Source organism: Bos taurus, chromosome 8, assembly GCF_002263795.3.
Source record: "Bos taurus isolate L1 Dominette 01449 registration number 42190680 breed Hereford chromosome 8, ARS-UCD2.0, whole genome shotgun sequence".
In the NCBI taxonomy this organism is placed as follows: Eukaryota; Metazoa; Chordata; class Mammalia; order Artiodactyla; family Bovidae; genus Bos; species Bos taurus.
Window position 1 is genome coordinate 20,636,141 of NC_037335.1, and position 18,521 is coordinate 20,654,661.

General features: G+C 40.1%; 1 long non-coding RNA gene across 1 annotated transcript; it reads left to right on the forward strand.

Annotated features, from left to right (window-relative positions):
- The first annotated feature begins 1,572 nt into the window (after nucleotides 1–1,572).
- LOC132345926 (uncharacterized) lies at nucleotides 1,573–16,139 on the forward strand. The gene is made up of 2 exons (XR_009495519.1): nucleotides 1,573–14,374; nucleotides 14,739–16,139. It is a non-coding gene; the product is annotated as an uncharacterized lncRNA (long non-coding RNA).
- The last annotated feature ends 2,382 nt before the right edge of the window (nucleotides 16,140–18,521 follow it).

Genomic DNA, 18,521 nt, shown 5'->3' on the forward strand with positions numbered 1-18,521 from the left:
TGAGCAGGGCTACTCTTCATTGCATGGAGCGGGCTGCTCATTGTGGCGGTTTGTCTTGTTGCAGACCACAGGCTTGAGGCACATGGGCTTCACTTGTTGCAGCTTGTGGGCGCTAGAGCGCATGCTCAGTAGCTGTGGCATGCAGGCTTCGTTGCTCCAAAGCATGTGGGATCTTCTCTGACCTGGGATCCAACTGATGTCCCCTGCATTGCACGATGGATTCTTAATGATTGGACCACCAGGGAAGCCCCCCTTTTTAAATTTCTTAAGGTATAGTTGATTCACAATATTGTGCTAATTTCTGATATACAACAAAATGATTCATTTATATGTGCCTATTTATGATATATGCACACACAGTAGGACCTTGTTGTTTATCCATTCTCTGTATAATACTTCGCATCTGGTAACTCCAAATTCCCAATGCATCCCTCCCCCATCCTTCACCCCTTGGCAACCACAAGTGTGTTCTCTATGCCTGTGATTCTGTTTCTGTTTCACAGGTAGATCCATTTTATAGAATGCGTATAAAATGACATATAGAATGTCATTTAATGCCGTATTATAGAATCCACATATAAATGATGTCATATGGTATCTCTCTTTCTCTTTCTGATTTACTTCACTTAGTATGATAATCTCTAGGTTCATCCATGTTGCTGCAAATGGCATGTTGTTTCATCCTTTCTGATGGCTGAGTAGTATTCCATTGTATATATGTACCACACCTTTTTATCCATTCGTCAGTTGATGGGCATTTATATTGTTTCCATGACTTGGCTGTTGTAAATAGTGCTACTGTGAACATTAGGGTACATGTATCTTTTTGAATTATTCTTTCATATGAATATATGCCCATGAGTGGGATTGCTGGATCATAAGGAAAGCTATTTTAGTTTTCTGAAGAACTTCATACTGTTCTGTACAGTGGCTGCACCAACGTACGGTCCCACCAACAGTGTGAGAGGGTTCCCTTTTCTCCACGTGCTCTCCAACTTTTTTTATTTTTAGATTTTTAAATGATTTCCTTTCTGACTGGTGTGAGGTGATACCTTATTGTAGTTTTGATTTGCATTTCTCTAATAATTAGTGTTGTTGAACATCTTTTTGTGTGTCTATTGGCCATCCGTATGCCTTCTTTGCAGAAATGTCTATTTAGATTTTCAGCCCAGTTTTGGATAGAGTTTTTTGATTTTTGCTATTGAGTTGCATGAGTTGTTTGCATATTTTGCAAATTAAGCCCTTTCAGTCACATCATTTGCAAATATTTTCTCCTATTTTTTAGGTTGTCTTTTCATTTTGTTTATATTTCCTTTGTGACGCAAAAGAGTTTAAGTTTGAGTAGGTCCCATTTCTTTGTTTCTGTTGCCATGGGATGGCTTCTAGGCCTTTTGGCTACGGTGAAGTGTATTGCCTTGGGAGACTGACCTAAGAAAACATTTGTATGATGTATATCAGAGACTGTTTTACCTACATTCTCTTTTAGGAGTTTTATGGTGTCATGTCTGTGTTTAAGTCTTTTAGCCATTTTGTGATTTTTTTTTTTTTTTTTTTTGAGATTACTGAGAAGGGTGTGTTCTAACTTCATTGATTTACATGTGGCACTCCAAATTTCCCAACATCACTTGTTGTAGAGGCAGATTTTTTCCCATTGTATATTCTTTTTTAAGAAAATTTTATTGCTGTATAGCTGTTTACAGTGTTGTGTTAGTTTCAGGTGTACAGCAAAGTGAATCAGGCATTTGTTATTGTTCAGTCGCTAAGTCATGTCCAACTCTTTGTGACTATATGGACTGCAACACACCAGGCTTCCCTGTCCTTCAGTATCTCCTGGAGTTGGCTCAAATTCATGTTTGTTGAGTCAGTGATGCTATCTAACCATCTTATCCTCTACTGCCCCCTTCTCCTTGTGCCTTCAACCTTTCCCAGCATCAGGGTCTTTTCCAGTGAGTTGGCTCTTGGCATCAAGTGGCCAAAGTAGTAGAGCTTCAGCATCAGTCCTTGCAATGAATATTCAGGGTTGATTTCCTTTAGGATTGACTGATTTGATCTCCTTGCAATCCAAGGGACTCTCAGGGATCTTCTACAACACCACAATTAGAAAGCATCAATTCTTCGGTGCATATGTTCAGTTTTTTGCCATATAGGTCATTACAGAATATTGATTGGAGTTGCCTATGGTATACAATAGGTCCTTATTTCTATCTATTTTATATATAGTGGTGTGTTTGTGTCACTCCCAGCTCTCTTAATTTATCCCCCCTGTACCACCTGGTAACTCTGTTTCTTTTCTACATCTATAAGTCTATTTCTGTTTTGTAGATAAGTTCATTGGTACCCCCTTTTTTTAGATTCCACAAACTGTTGTTGCTGTTCAGTCACTCAGTTGTGTACGACTCTTTGAGACCCCATGAACTGCAGTATGCCAGGCTTCCTTGTCCTTCTCTGTCTCCCTGAGTTTCCTCAAACCCATGTCCATTGAGTCGATGATGCCATCCGACCATCTCATTTTCTGTCACCACTTCTCCTACCTCAGTGTTTCCTAGCATAAGGATCTTTTCTAATGAGTTGGCTTTTCACATCAGATGGACAAAGTTTTGGAGCTTCAGCATCAGTCCATCCAATGAACATTTAGGGTTAATTTCCTTCAGGATTGACTGGCTGGATCTCCTTGTAGTCCAAGGGACTCTCAAGAGTCTTCTCCAACACCACAGTTCAAAAGCATCATTTTTTTGTGTTCACCCTTCTTTATGGTTCAACTCTCACATCTGTACATGACTACTGGAAAAACCATAGCTTTGGCTACACAGACTTTGGTCGGAAAAGTGATGTCTCTGCTTCTTAATATGCTGTCTAGGTTTGTCATAGCTTTTTTTCCAAGGAGCAAACATCTTTTAATTTCATGGCTGCAGTCACTGTCTGAAGTGGTTTTGGAGCCCAAGAAAAGAAAGTCTGTCACTGTTTCCATTGTTTCGCCATCTGTTTGCCATGGAGTGATAGGACTGGGTGCCATGATCTTAGTTATTTGAATGTTGAGTTTTAAACCAACTTTTTCACTCTCTTCTTTCACCTTCATCAAGGAGCTCTTTACTTACTCTGCGTTTTCTTCTATTAAGGTGGTGTCATCTGCATATCTGAGGTTATTGATATTTCTCCCAGCAATCTTGATTCCAGTTTGAGCTTCATCCAGCCTGGCATTTCTCATAATGCATATAAATTAAATAAGCAGGGTGACAATATACAGCTTGATGTACTCCTTTCCCAATTTTGAACCAGTCCATTGTTCCATGTCCGATTCTCACTGTTACTTTTTGAAGTCCATACAGGTTTCTCAGGAGGCAGATAAGGAGGTTTTGTATTCCCATCTCTTTAAGAATGTTCCACAGTTTGTTGTGATCCATATAAAGGCTTTAGCGAAGTCATTGAAGCAGAAGTAGATGTTTTTCTGGAATTCTTTTGCTTTTTCGGTGATCCAAAGGATGTTGGCAATTTGATGTCTAGTTCCTCTGCCTTTTCCAAATCCAGCTTGAACATCTGGAAGTTCACGGTTCACATTCTGTTGAAGCCTGGCTTGGAGAATTTTGAGCATTACTTTGCTAGCATGTGAGATGAGTGCTGTTGTGCAGTAGGTTGAACATTCTTTGGTATTGCCTTTCTTTGGGATTGGAATGAAAACTGACCTTTTCCAGTCCTGTGACCACTGCTGTGTTTTCCAAATTTGCTGACATATTGAATGCAGCACTTCACAGTATCATCATTTAGGACTTGAGTTAGCTCAACTGGAATTCCATCACCTCCACTAGCTTTGTTCGTAGTGATGTTTCCTAAGGCCCACTTGACTTCACACTCCAAGAAGTCTGGCTCTAGATGAGTGATCACACCATCATGGTTACCTGGGTCATGAAGATAAATTTTGTATAGTTCTTCTGTGTATTCTTGCCACCTCTTCTTAATATCTTCTGCTTCTGTTAGGTCCATACCGTTTCTTTCCTTTATTGTGCCCATCTTTGCATGAAATGTTCCCTTGGTGTCTCTAATTTTCTTGAAGAGTTCTCTAATCTTTCCAAAGAATTTTTATCTCTCCTTGCTATTCTTTGGAAGTGTGCATTCAGATGGGTATATCTTTCCTTTTCTCCTTTCCCTTTCACTTCTCTTTTCTCAGCTATTTGTAAGGCCTCCTCAGACAACCATTTTGCCTTTTTGCATTTTTTTTTCTTGAGTATGGTTTTGATCACTACCTCCTGTACATCTTACATCAAAAAAGCAAGAGAGTTCCAGAAAAACATCTACTTCTGCTTTATTGCCTACACCAAAGCCTTTGACTCTGTGGATCACAACAAACTGTGGAAAATTCTTAAAACGATGGGAATGCCAGACCACCTCACCTGTCTTCTGAGAAATCTGTATGCAGTTAGAAGCAACAGTTAGAACTGGACATGGAACAACAGACTGGTTCCAGATCGGGAAAGGAGTACATCAAGGTTGTATATTGTCACCCTGATTATTTAACTTATGTGCAGAGTGTATCATGTGAAATGCCAGGCTAGATGAAGCACAAGCTGGAATCAAGATTGCTGGGAGAAATATCAATAACCTCAGATACACAGATGACACCACTTTAATGGCAGAAAATGAAGAAGAACTAAAGAGCCTCTTGATGAAAGTGAAAGAGGAGAGTGAAAAAGCTGGCTTTAAACTCAACATTCAGAAAACTAAGATCTTGGCATCTGGTCCCGTCACTTCATGGCAAATAGATGAGGAAACAAGGAAAACAGTAGGAGACTTTATTTTCTTGGGCTCCAAAATCACTGCAGATGGAGACTTCAGCCATGAAATTATAAGACGCTTACTCCTTGGAAGAAAAGCTATGACCAACCTAGACAGCATATTAAAAAGCAGAGACATTACTTTGCCAACAAAGGTCTGTCTTATCAAAGCTATGGTTTTTCCAGTAGTTATGTATGAATGTGAGAGTTGGACTATAAAGAAAGCTGAGTGCCAAAGAATTGATGCTTTTGAACTGTGGTGTTGGAGAAGACTCTTGAGGGTCCCTTGAACTGCAAGGAGATCCAACCAGTCCATCCTAAAGGAAATCAGTCCTGAATATTCATTGGAAGGACTGATGTTGAAGCTGAAACTACACTACTTTGGCCACCTAATGCGAAGAACTGACTTATTAGAAAAGACCCTGAGGCTGGGAAAGATTGAAGGCAAGAGGAGAAGGGGACAACAGAGGATGAGATGGTTGGATGGCATCACTGATTTGATGGACATGAGTTTGAGCTAGCTTTGGGAGTTAGTGGTGGACAGGGAAGCCTCACGTGCTTCCATGGGGTCGCAAAGAGTGGGCCACTTGAGAGACTAAACTGAACTGAACTCTCGTACAATGTTATGAACCTCTGTCCATAGTTCTTCAGGCACTGTGTCTATCAGATCTAATCCCTTGAATCTGTCACTTCCACTGTATAGTCATAAGAGATTTGATTTAGGTCATGCCTGAATGGTCTAGTGGTTTTCCCTACTTTCTTCAATTTAAGTCTCAATTTGGCAATAAGGACTTCATGATCTGAGCCACAGTCAGCTACTGGTCTTGTTTTTCCTGACTGTATAGAGCTTCTCCCTCTTTGACTGCAAAGAATATAATCAATCTCATTTCAGTATTGACCATCTGGTGATGTCCATGTGTAGAGTTGTCTCTTGTGTTGTTGGAAGAGGGTATTTGCTATGACTGGTGCGTACTCTTGGCAAAACTGTTAGCCTTTGCCCTGCTTCATTTTGTACTCTGAGGCCAAGCTTGCCTGTTACTCAAGGTATGTCTTGTTTCCTGCTTTTGCATTCCAGTCCCCTATGATGAAAAGGACATCTCTTTTTTTGGTATTATTTCTAGAAGGTCTTATCGTCTTCATAGCACTGTTCAACTTCAGCTTCTTCGGCATTAGTGGTTGGGGCATAATCTAGGATTACACCGATATTGAATGGCTTGCCTTGGAAATGAACAGAGATCATCCTGTCATTTTTGAGATTGCACCCAAGTACTGCATTTTGGACCCTTTTATTGATTGTGAGGGCTACTCCATTTCTTCTATGTGATTCTTGCCCACAGTAGTAGATGTAATGGTCATCTCCCATTCTGTTCCATTTTCATTCATTGATTCCTAAAGTGTCAGTGTTCACTTTTGCCATCACCTGTTTGACCACTTTGAATTTACCTTGATTCATGGACCTGACATTTCAGTTCCTATGCAATATTGTTCTTTACAGCATTGGGCTTTCCTTCCAACACCAGACACTTCCAAACAGAGGTCGTTTCTGCTTTGGTTCAGCCTCCTCATTCCTTCTGGAGTTATTTCTCCACTCTTCTCCATTAGCATATTGGGTACCTACTGACCTGGGAAGTTTATCTTTCACTGTCATATCTTTTTGCCTTTTCATACTGTTTATGGGATTCTCACGGTAAGAATGCTGAAGTGGTTTGCCATTCCCTTCTCCAGTGCGCCACATTTTGTCAGAACTCTTCACCATAACCCATCTGTCTTGGGTGGCCACAGCATGGCTCATAGTTTCATTGGGTTAGATGATGTCATGATCCATGTGATCAGTTTGGTTTGTTTTTTATAATTGTGGTTTTCATTCTGTCTTCCCCTCTGATGGATGAGGATAAGAGGCTTGTGGAAGCTTCCTGAAAGAAGGGACTGGCTGTGGGTAAAACTGGGTCTTGCTCTGCTCTGGTGGGCAGAGCCATGCTCAGTAATTCTTTAATCCAGTTTTCTGCTGATGGGGCTGTGTTCCCTCCCTGTAGTTTGTTCAGAGGCCAAACTATGGTGAGGTAATGGTGATATAGGCGACCTCCTTCAAAAGTACTTAATGGCAGCATGCCGCAGCTCCCAGGACTGTTGTAGTCAATGCCCCCAACCCTGCAGCAGGCCACTGTTGACCCACAGCTCTGCTGGAGACTCCCAGACACTCACAGGCAAGTCTGGCTCAGTCTCTTGTGGGGTCACTGTTCCTTTCTCCTGGGTCTGGGTAACACAAGGTTTTGTTGTGCCCTCCAGGAGTCTGTTTCCCTGAAGGTTCTCAGTCCTTTTGCTGGATACCCAGGCTGGAAGTTTGTTGTGGGCCCTGGAACTTTCACAATAGCGAGAGAACTTTTTTGGTATAATTGTTCTCTGGTTTGTGGGTCCTCTGCTCAGTTGCTCCATAGTGGAGCTAATGGCAACCTCCTCCAAGAATACTTAAGCCACACTCTGTTCCTCGCACATCTGCTGCAGCCAGAGCTCCTGTCCCCATGGCAGATCACTGCTGACCCATGTCTCCCCAGGAGACACTCAGACATTCCAAGGCAGGTCTGGCTCAGTCTCCTGCGGGAATGAGTAGTATTCCATCGTGTGTATATATATACACACCACATCTTTATCCATTCCTTCCTTCCTTGTTTTTTAAATGTTTACTTATCATTTGGTTGTGCGAGGTCTTGGTTGTAGCATGTGGGATCTTCAGTCTTTATTGCATGCTGGATGTGTTAGTTATGGTGTGTGGAATCTTCAGTTGTGCCGTGTGAACTCTTAGTTGCAACACGGAGGATCTCATTCCCTGACCAGGCCCCCTGCATTGGGAGCAAAGCCTCTTAGCCACTGAACCACCAGGGAAGTCCCTATCCATTCCTCTGTTGATGGACATTAAGATTGCTTCCATGTTGTGGCTACTGTAAATAGTACTTCAGTGGACGTTGTAATTCATGTTTCTTTTTGAATTACACTGTTGGAATTACAGTGTAATTCAAACTGTAATTTTGAATTACAGCAATTACAAAAAACCTTGTGCACACCAGGACCCAGACGAAAGGAACAGCGGTTTTCTCTCAGTATATACTTAGGACTGGGATTGCTGGATTATATGGTAGCTATATATTTTTACTCTTTTAAGGAACTTCTATGATGTTCTTCATAGTGGCCATATCCAACTGACATTACCCCCAAGAGTGTAGCAGGGTTCCCTTTCCTCCATATCCTCTTTAGCATTTATTGTTTGTAAATTTTTTGGTGAGCACCATTCTAACTGGTATAAAGTAAGGTCCATCCAGTCAAGGCTATGGTTTTTCCTGTGGTCATATATGGATGTGAGAGTTGGACTGTGAAGAAGGCTGAGCACCGAAGAACTGATGCTTTTGAGCTGTGGTGCTGGAGAAGACTCTTGAGAGTCCCTTGGACTGCAAGGAGATCCAACCAGTCCATTCTAAAGGAGATCAGTCCTGGGTGTTCATTGGAAGGACTGATGCTGAAGCTGAAACTCCAATACTTTGGCCACCTGTTGTAAAGAGCTGACTCATTGGAAAAGACCCTGATGCTGGGAAAGATTGAGGGCAGGAGGAGAAGGGGGCGACAGAAGATGAGATGGTTGGATGGCATTACCGACTCGATGGACATGGGTTTGGGTGGACTCTGGGAGTTGGTGATGGACAGGGAGGCCTGGCGTGCTGCAGTTCATGGGGTCGCAAAGAGTCGGACACGACTGAGCAACTGAACTGAACTGATGCCATGTTGTAGTTTTGATTTGCATTTCACTAATAATTAGTGATGTGGAGCATCTTTTCATTTTGTCTTTAGCCATCTGTATGTTTCACTTTTCACTTTCATGCATTGGAGAAGGAAATGGCAACCCACTCCAGTGTTCTTGCCTGGAGAATCCCAGGGACTATGGAGCCTGGTGGGCTGCTGTCTATGGGGTCGCACAGAGTCGGACATGACTGAAGTGACTTAGCAGCAGCAGCATGTCTTCTTTATAGAAATGTCTATTTAGGTATGCTGTCTGTCTTTTGATGGGGTTCTTTTTTTTTTTTTTAATATTGAGCTGCTTGAGCTGTTTGCACATTTGGAGGTTAATCCCTTGTTGGTTGCTTTGTTTTCAGTTTTTTCCCCCCATTTTGAGGTTTGTCTTTTTGTTTATGGTTTCCTTTGCTGTGCAAAATTAAATTTAATTAGGTCCCATTTTTAATTTTTGTTTTATTTTCATTACTCTAGGAGGTGGGACATAAACAGTGTTGCTGTGATTTATGTCAGTGTCCTGGCTCTGTTTTCCTCTAAGAGATCTATAGTATCAGGCCTTACATTTAGCTCTTTGATTCATTTTGAGTTTATTTTTGTGTATGATGTTAGAGAGTATTTTAATTTCATTTCTTTTACATGTAGCTGTCCAGTTTTCCTAGCACCACTATCGAAGAGGCTCTCTCTCCATTGTATATTCTTGCTTCCTTTGTCATAGATTAGGTGACCATAGGTTGGTGAGTTAATCTCTGGACTCTCTAACCTGTTCCATTGTTCTATATTTCAGTTTTTGCATCAGTAATATACTGTCTTGATGACTCCAGCTTTGTGGTATAGTCAGGGAGCCTGATAACTTCACTTCCATTTTTCTTTCTCAGGATTGCTTTGGCTATTCTGGGTCTTTAGTGTTTCCATACAAATTGTAAAATTTTTTGTCCTAGTTATGTGAAGAATGCCATTGGTAATTTGATGGGGATTACATTGAATCTGTAAATTGCCTTGGGTAGTACAGTCATTTTTGCAATATTGATTTTTCCAGTCCAAGAACATGGTCTACTTTTCCTTCTGTTTGTGTTGTCTTAGATTTCTTCCTCAGCATCTTGTAGGTTTTGGAGTACATGTCTTTTGTCTCCTTAGGTAGGCGTATTCCCAGGTGTTTTATTCTTTCAATGCAATGGTAAATGGGTTGTCTTCTTGATTTCTCTTGCTGATATTTAATTCTTAGCATAGTGACATGCAACAGACTTCTGTGGATTAGTTTTGTATCCTGAAACTTTACTCAAATTCATCAATGAACTCTGATAGTTTTCTGGCAATGTGTTTAGGATTTTATATGTATAGTATCATGTCATTTGTAAACAGTGACAGTTTTACTTCTTATTTTCCAATTTGGATTCCTTTTATTTCTTTTTCTTCTGTGATTGTCATGGCTAGGACTTCCAATACTATTTTGTATAATAGTGGTAATAGTGGGCTCGCTTGTTTTGTTCCTGATCTTAGAGGAAATGCTTTCAGTTTTTCACCACTGAGAATAATGTTTGCTGTGGTTTTGTTGTATATACCCTTTATTATTTTGAGGTAGGTTCCCTCTATGCTCTCTTTCTAGAGAATTTTTTTTTTATTAGAAATTTGTGTTGAATTTTGTCAGAACCTATTTTTGCTTCTGTTGAGATTATCATATGGTTTTTATTATTCAGTTTGTTAATATGGTGTATCACATTGATTGATTTGCCTATATTGAAGAACCCTTGCATCCCTGGGATAAATCTGACTTGATCATGGTGTATGATCGGTTTATTGTGTTGTTAGAATCTGTTTGCTACTATTTTGTTAAGGATTTATATATCCATGTTCATCAGTGATATCGGCCTATAATTTTCTTTTTTGTGTTATCTTTGTCTGGTTTTGGTGTCAGGAAGATTGTGGCCTCTAGAATGAGTTTGGAAGTGTTTCTTCCTCTGTAGTTTTGGCAAACAGTGGTTGTTAACTCTTCTCTAAATGTTTGGTGAAATTTGCCTGTGAAGCCATCTGGTCCAGGACTTTGGTTTGTTGGAAAATTTTAATCACAGTTTCAATTTCAGTATTTGTGATTGGTCCGCTCATATTTTCTGTTTCTTCCTGGTTCAGTCTTGGAAGGTTGTACTTTTCTAAGAATTTGTCCATTTCAACCAGGTTGTCCACGTAATTGGCAGATAGTTGCTTGACTCTTACGATCCTTTGTGTTTCTGTGGTGTCTTTTGTAACTTCTCTGTTTTTCATTTCGAATTTTATTGATTTGAGTCCTCTTCCTTTTTTTCTTGATGAGAATTTTTTGTTGTTGTTCAGTCGTGTCTGACTCTTTGCAACCCCATGAACTGCAGCATGCCCCTCTTCCCTGTCCCTCAGTTTGCGCAAACTCATGTCCATTAAATCTGTGATGCCATCCACAGATTCAGTGGATGGCATCAGTGAATGCCAGTCTCTGTCGTCTCATCCTCTTGTCATCCCCTTCTCCTGCTTTCAGTCTTTCCCAACATCGGGATCTTTCCCAGTGAGTCGGCTCTTCTCATTAGGTGGCCAAAGTATTAGAGCATCAGCTTCAGCATCAGTCCTTCCAATGAATATTCAGGACTGATTTCCTTTAGGATTGACTGGTTTGATTTCCTTGCTGTCCAAGGGGCTCTCAAGAGGCTTCTGCAGCACCACAGTTCAAAAGCATTAATTCTTTGGCACTCAGCCTCTTTCATGGTCCAGCTCTCACATCCATACATGGCTACTGGGAAAACCATTGCTTTGACTATACAGACCTTCGTCAGCAAAGTGATATCTCTGCTTTTTAATATGCTGTCTGGGTTGGTCATAGCTTTTCTTCCAAGGAGCAAGCATCTTTTAATTTCATAACTTCAGTCACCATCCGCAATGATTTTTGGAGCCCAGGAATTTAAAGTCTGTCACTGTTTTTATTGTTTCCCCATCTATTTGGATGAAGTGATGGGACCAGATGCCATGATCTTAGTTATTTGAATGTTGAGTTTTAAACCAACTTTTTCACTCTCTTCTTTCACCTTTGTCAAGAGGCTCTTTGTTTCCTCTTCATTTTCTGCCATTAACGTGGTGTCATCTGCATATCTGAAAATGTTGATGTTTCTCCTGGCAATCTTGACTCCAGCTAGAAAAAATCATACAGCCCAGAATTTCTCATGATGTACTTTGCATATAGGTTAAATAAGCAGGGTGACAATATACAGCCTTGAAGTACTGCTTTCCCAATTTGAAACCAGTCTGTTATTCCATGTCTGGTTCTAACTGTTGTTTTTGGCCTGCATACAGGTTTCTCAGGAGGCAGGTAAGGTGATCTGGTATTCCCATCTTTTTTCCAGTTTGTGGTGATCTACACAGCCAAAGGCTTTAGCATATTCAGTGAAGCAGAAGTAGATGTTTTTGTAGAATACCCTTCCTTTTTCTGTGATCCATTAGATGTTGGCAATCTGATGTCTAGTTCCTCAGCCTTTTCTAAATCCAGCTTGAACATCTGGAAGTTCATGGTTCACGTACTGTTGAAGCCTAGCTTGAAGGGTTTTGAGCATTACCTTCCTAGCATATAAAATGAGTGCTATTGCTTGGTAGCTTGAACATTCTTTGGCATTGTCCTTCTTTGGGTTTGGAATGAAAACTGACCTTTTCCAGTCCTGTGGCCACTGCTGTGTTTTCCAAATTGCTGACATATTACATGCAGTACTTTTAACAGCAGCATCTTTTAGGATTTGAAATATCTCAGCTGAAATTCCATCACCTCCACTAGCTTTGTTTGTGGTAATGCTTACTGAGGTCCACTTGACTTTACACTCCAGGATGTCTGGCTCTGGGTGAGTGATTACACCATTGTGGGTATCCAGGCCATTAAGACTTTTTCGTATTGTTCTTCTGTGTATTCTTGTCAGTTCTTCTTAATATCTTCTGCTCCCGGTAGGTCCATACTGTTTGTCCTTTATTGTGCCCATCTTTGCATGAAACATTCCCTTGGTATCTCTAAATTTCTTGAAGAGATCTCTAGTCTTTCCCATTCTATTGTTTTTCTCTATTTCTTTGCATTGTTTACTTAAGAAGCCTTTCTTATCTCTCCTTGCTATTCTTTGGAACTGTGCGTTCAGATGAGTATCTCTTTCCTTTTCTCCTTTGCCTTTCACTTCTCTTCTTTTCTCAGCTGTTTGTAAGGCCTCCTCAGATAACCATTTTGCCTTCTTTTTCTTGGGGATGGTTTTGATTACCACTTCCTGTACAACGTTATGAACTTCTGTCCATAGTTCTGGCACTCTATCAGATCTAATCCCTTGAATCAGTTTTTCACTTCCACTGTATAATCATAAGGGATTTGATTTAGGTCATAACTGAATGGCCCTGTGATTTTCCCTACTTTCTTCAACTTAAGTCTGAATTTGGCAATAGTGAGTTCATGATCTGAGCCACAGTCAGCTCCTGGTCTTATTTTTGCTGACTCTATAGAGCTTCTCCATCTTCGATTGCAAAGAATATAATCAATCTGATTTCAATATCACCATCTGGTGATATCCACGTGTAGAGTCGTCTCTTGTGTTGTTGGAAAGGGTATTTGCTATGACCAGTGCGTTCTCTTGGCAAAACTGTTAGCCTTTACCCTGCTTCATTTACTCCAAAGCCAAACTTGCCTGTTGATGAGTCTGGCTAAAGGTTTGTCAATTTTGTTTATCTTCTCAAAACCAGCCCTTATTTTCACTAATCTTTGCTATTGTTTTCTTCATTTCTCTTTCACTTACTTCTGCCATGATCTTTATTGTTTCTTTCCTTCTACTTACTTTTATTTTTTGTTTGTTTGTTTGTTTCCCTAATTGTCTTAAGTGTAAGGATAGGTTGTTTATTTAAGATTTTTCTTATTTCTTGCGGTAGGATTGTATTGCTATAAACTCCCCTCTTAGAACTGCATTTGCTGCCTCTCAGGTTTTGAGTCATGTTTTCATTTTTTTCCTTAGGTATTTTTTAATTTCATTTTTCATTTCTTCAGTGCTCTCTTGGTTATTTAGTAGTGGGTTGTTTAGCCTCCATGCATGTGTGTTTTTTATAGGTTTCTTTTTCCTGTAATTGATTTCTAGTCTTATAGCATAGTGGTCAGAAAATGCTTGATAGGATTTCATTCTTCTTAAATTTACTGGGGCTTGATTTTTGACTGAAGATGTAATCTTTCCAGCAGAATGTTGCATGTGCACTTGAGAATAAAGTGTGTTCTGCTGCTTTCAGATGAAATGTCACTTGTCTTTAGGTATCTTTTAATTTCCTCTTTGACTTCATCTTTAACCTATTAGTTTTTTAGTCTCATGTTGTTTTGTCTCCATGAAATAGCTATATTCTCATTTCTTTTTTTGTGGTTCATGTCTAGCTTCATCCCCTTGTAGTTAGATGCTTGTGATAATTTCTGTACTCTTAAATTTGTTGAGGCATGTTTTCTGCCCTAGTATGTGGTCAATCCTAGAGAATGTTTAATGTGCACTTGAAAAGAATGTTTATTCTGTTTTTTATTTTTAATGTAATGTCCTGAAAATATCAATTAAGCCTAACTGTTCTATTGTATCATTTAGTGCCTCTGTTGCCTTACTGATTCTCTGTCTGGAAGATCTGTCCATTCATGTGAGTGGGGTGTTAATGTCTCTTATTTATATTGTATTTCTCTGAACATTAACAGAACCTTTATGTGTGTTAATATTTATGTATTTGGGTGCTTCCATTACACATTTTTTTTCTTTTTCTAACTTACTTAGTATGATGGTCTCTGTGTCTATCATCCTTGGTGCCACAGATGACATTTCCCATTCTACTTTTCATGGGTGAGTAGTATTCCATTGCATGTATGTACCACATATTCTTTATGCATTTATCTGTTGATAGAGATTTAGGTTATTTTATGTCTTGGCTACTGTGACTAGTGCTTTTTTGAACATAGAGGTGCATGTATCTTTTTGAAATATAGCTTTGTGTAGATATATGTTCAGGATTAGGATTGCTAGATTATATGGTATCTCTTTTTTTAGTTTTCTGAGGAACATCTATACTGTTTTCTGTTAGAACTGGACATGGAACAACAGACTGGTTCCAGATAGGAAAAGGAGTACGTCAAGCCTGTATATTAACTTATCTTATTAAGTTAATAAGGTATTAACTTATTACCCTGATTATTTAACTTATCTGCAGAGTACATCATGAGAAACACTGGGCTGGAAGAAGCACAAGCCGGAATCAAGATTGCCAGGAGAAATATCGATAACCTCAGATATGCAGGTGACACCACCCTTATGGCAGAAAGTGAAGAAGAACTAAAGAGCCTCTTGATGAAAGTGAAAGAGGAGCGTGAAAAAGTTGGCTTAAAGCTCAACATTCAGAAAACTAAGATCATGGCATCTGGTCCCATCGCTTCCTGGCAAATAGATGGGGAAACAGTGGCTGACTTTATTTTTTGGGGCTCCAAAATCACTGCAGATGGTGATTGCAGCCATGAAATTAAGACTCTTACTCCTTGGATGGAAAGTTATGACCAACCGAGACACCGTATTAAAAAGCAGACATTACTTTGTCAACAAAGGTTTGTTTAGTCAAGGCTATGGTTTTTCCAGTGGCCATGGATGGATGTGAGAGTTGGACTATAAAGAAAGCTGAGGGCCAATGAATTGATGCTTTTGAACTGTGGTGTTGGAGAAGACTCTTGAGAGTCCCTTGGACTGCAAGGAGATCCAACCAGTCCATCCTAAAGGAGATCAGTCCTGGGTGTTCATTGGAAGGACTGATGTTGAAGCTGAAACTTCAATACTTTGGCCACCTGATGCAAAGAGCTGACTCATTGGAAAAGACCCTGATGCTGGGAAAGATTGAGGGCAGGAGGAGAAGGGGACGACAGAGTTTGAGATAGTTGGATGGCATCACCAACTCAATGGACTTGAGTTTGGGTAAACTCTGGGAGTTGGTGATGGATTGGGAGGCCTGGCGTGCTGCAGTTCATGGGGTTGCAAAGAGGTGGACATAACTCAACAGCTAAACTGAACTGAACCTATACCGTTTTCTACCGTGGCTATGCCAACTTACATTCCCACCAACAGTGTAGGAGGGTTCCCTTTTCTTTACATCATCTCCAGCATTTATTTTTTATAGGTTTTTTTTTTTTTTTTAAATGATGGTCCTTCTGACCTGTGTGAAATTGTATTTCACTATGGTTTTGTTTTCCCTTTCTCTAATAATTAGAGTACTTACTCTTTTTTAGGCACCACTGGAAATGCTTTCTGTTCAAGTTTTGTTTAATTTTAGCATCAACTCTAAAGGTGGGTAGTACTATTAAGGCCATTTTATACCTGAGGACATGGAAGCTCATGGAGGTCAACTAACATGTGCACGGTCATGTAACTAATGAGTGGTGCATCCAGGATGCAGATGGAGGTGGGGGGCTCCAGGACCTAAACTTTATGCTCGGATATGTCATTTGGTCTAGGCAGTCCTCTGTGTCCTGTCCATGACGGTGTTTTATAATAGGGTGGTTTGTTTGGTTTTTAAAAATCATTCTTATTTGGTCCAAACTATTTTATTAATACATAGTGTTCAAAGGTTTGCAGATTCAAAGACTAATTTTTTTAAAAAAAATTATTGAAGTGTAGTCGATTTGCATGTAAATTTCTGTACAGCAAAGTAACTCAGTTATACATATATATACACACACACACACACATTCTCTTACATAATCTTTTTCATTATGATTTCTCATAGGATACTGAATATAGTTCCCCATGCTATACAGTGGTACCTTGCCATTTATCTGTTCTATATATAATAGTTTGCATTTGCTAATCCCAAACTCCTAATTCATCCATCTCCCAGCCTCCCCTCACCCTTGGCAACCACAAGTCTGTTCTTCGTCTGTTTTTAGGTAAATTCATTTGTGTGATATTTTAGATTCCAGATATAAGGGATATCATATGGTATTTACCTCAGGCTAATTTTTTTTCCATGGATTAAAAATTCTTCTGTCTAATCTATGGTCTCCAATGGAAATGATCCTGGATTTTGGTTCTAAATTATTGTATTTGGCCTATTATTTCATTCTAGATAATCTTACTGCATTTGGTCTGTTATTTTTTTTTTCACTTTTTAGTTTGGGGGAGCCCCTCCTTAGGAGGAGTCATATAGGATTATAGTTACAGTTGATATTTTCTCTCTAAGGTAAAGTAAATTTATTGCCTATTTTTAATACTGATCTAAATAAAGTTTTATGTTTTCTGGGTATTTTTTGGGAAGTCACCCATATGATATGCTGGTGTTCTGCATTGTTATGATCCCACCATTCATCCTTGCTGTGGATGGAATCTATGTGTCCTCAGAATTCATATATTGAGGCCTCAATCTCTGATGCAATGGTATTTGGAGGTGGGGGCCTTTGGGAAATAATTACCTTTAGATGAGTTCATGAGGGGGAACTCTGTGATGGGATTAGAGCTCACTCTCCTTTTCTCTGCCATGTGAGGACATAGCAAGAAAGCAGTGCCCTTTAAGCCACCCATTGTTTGGTATTTTTGTATAGCAGCCTGAGGAGACTTAGCACAGTACTCCTGTGGGTCTTCAGTAAGATGACTGATCTCTGCTGTGGGCCCCACAGTGGTGTGACAGTCCGCACTGTAAGGCAGCCCCTTACCTTGGTTGCAGCCCAGTCACGGACTGATGGAAAAACCAAGCTAAAGTTTTCTTTCCGTAGATGTATTTTTATGAATTACTTAACTGGGCTTTGTCCCTGCCTTTGTTAATTGCACTCACCGGAAAGAACTATGGAGTGCTGGCATTAAGAACCCTTTAAAAGACAAAGCAGTTGATTATTCTTATCATCAAAGTAGGTACTCACATCAGCACACCAAGTACTGCATAGAAATAGCTTGTTGGTAGAATTATACTCTCAAGGGCAGATATCTTCAAGCCATCCTTAACTCTCCAGCAGAAAGGCAACCACATACAATGCTGAGGAGTAGGGAAAATGTTGAAGTGAAGGTAGAAGGATCTCATGTGAAATTACGAGTGGCCTTTAATGATGGCTGTCAGAGAAGAGTCACAGTGCTTCACTTTTCTTTCCAGTGTTGGAACTGCTATCCTCAGGAAAGCCCAGTTCGCTTCCTGGCACAGGTATTAGCTAATGGTTTGAATGAACATAATCTTTTCACCTACTTGCCTTCATATGCACTATTTCCTCTCTGAGGAAAGCCTACCCCTCATTCCCCAGCCCTACCCCCACCTCACTTCTAGAGAATTTCCTACATGTGGCCTTCCTTACCTAAGTAATAACAATACTAGTATTCTTGCCTGGAGAATCCCAGGGATGGCGGAGCCTGGTGGGCTGCCATCTATGGGGTCGCACAGAGTCGGACAAGACTGAAGTGACTTAGCAGCAGCAGCAACAGCAGCTAGCCTTTATATAGTAGTTACTATGCATCTGGTAGTGTAGAGGGTTGAATGGTGTGGCAGTGGGAATACCTGCTTCAGATCTTGCTGATAAGGAGTTGCATTGTCTACAGAGAATTAAAAAACATATTAAAAACAAAAAATGGATTCTGCTTTTTTCTGACCAACCTATTTTGGCAGTCCTAAACAACATCAGTAATAAAACACTCCTCCCCATGGGGGCAGACTTCTCAGCCCCCTTTATCCTTGGTACCCACTCTGTGTGCCCAGCACCTTCCTAAGCTTTTATATATATTAACTTCCATAATTTGTCCCCATTTTACAGCTGAGGGAACTGAAGCACAGAGATCATGTGCGGTTTGGTCATACTGCCTAATCCAGCAGTATTGCATGATTTCACCTAAATATCTGCCTTGTGAAATATCTAATACACAATATAAATACATATGTCTGTGAAGACACCCTGATCCACCCAGGAGGTAATTAATAGCTCCCTACGTGTGTTCCTCACCCCGTTTATATTTCTGTCATAGTATCGCTGTGCTGCAG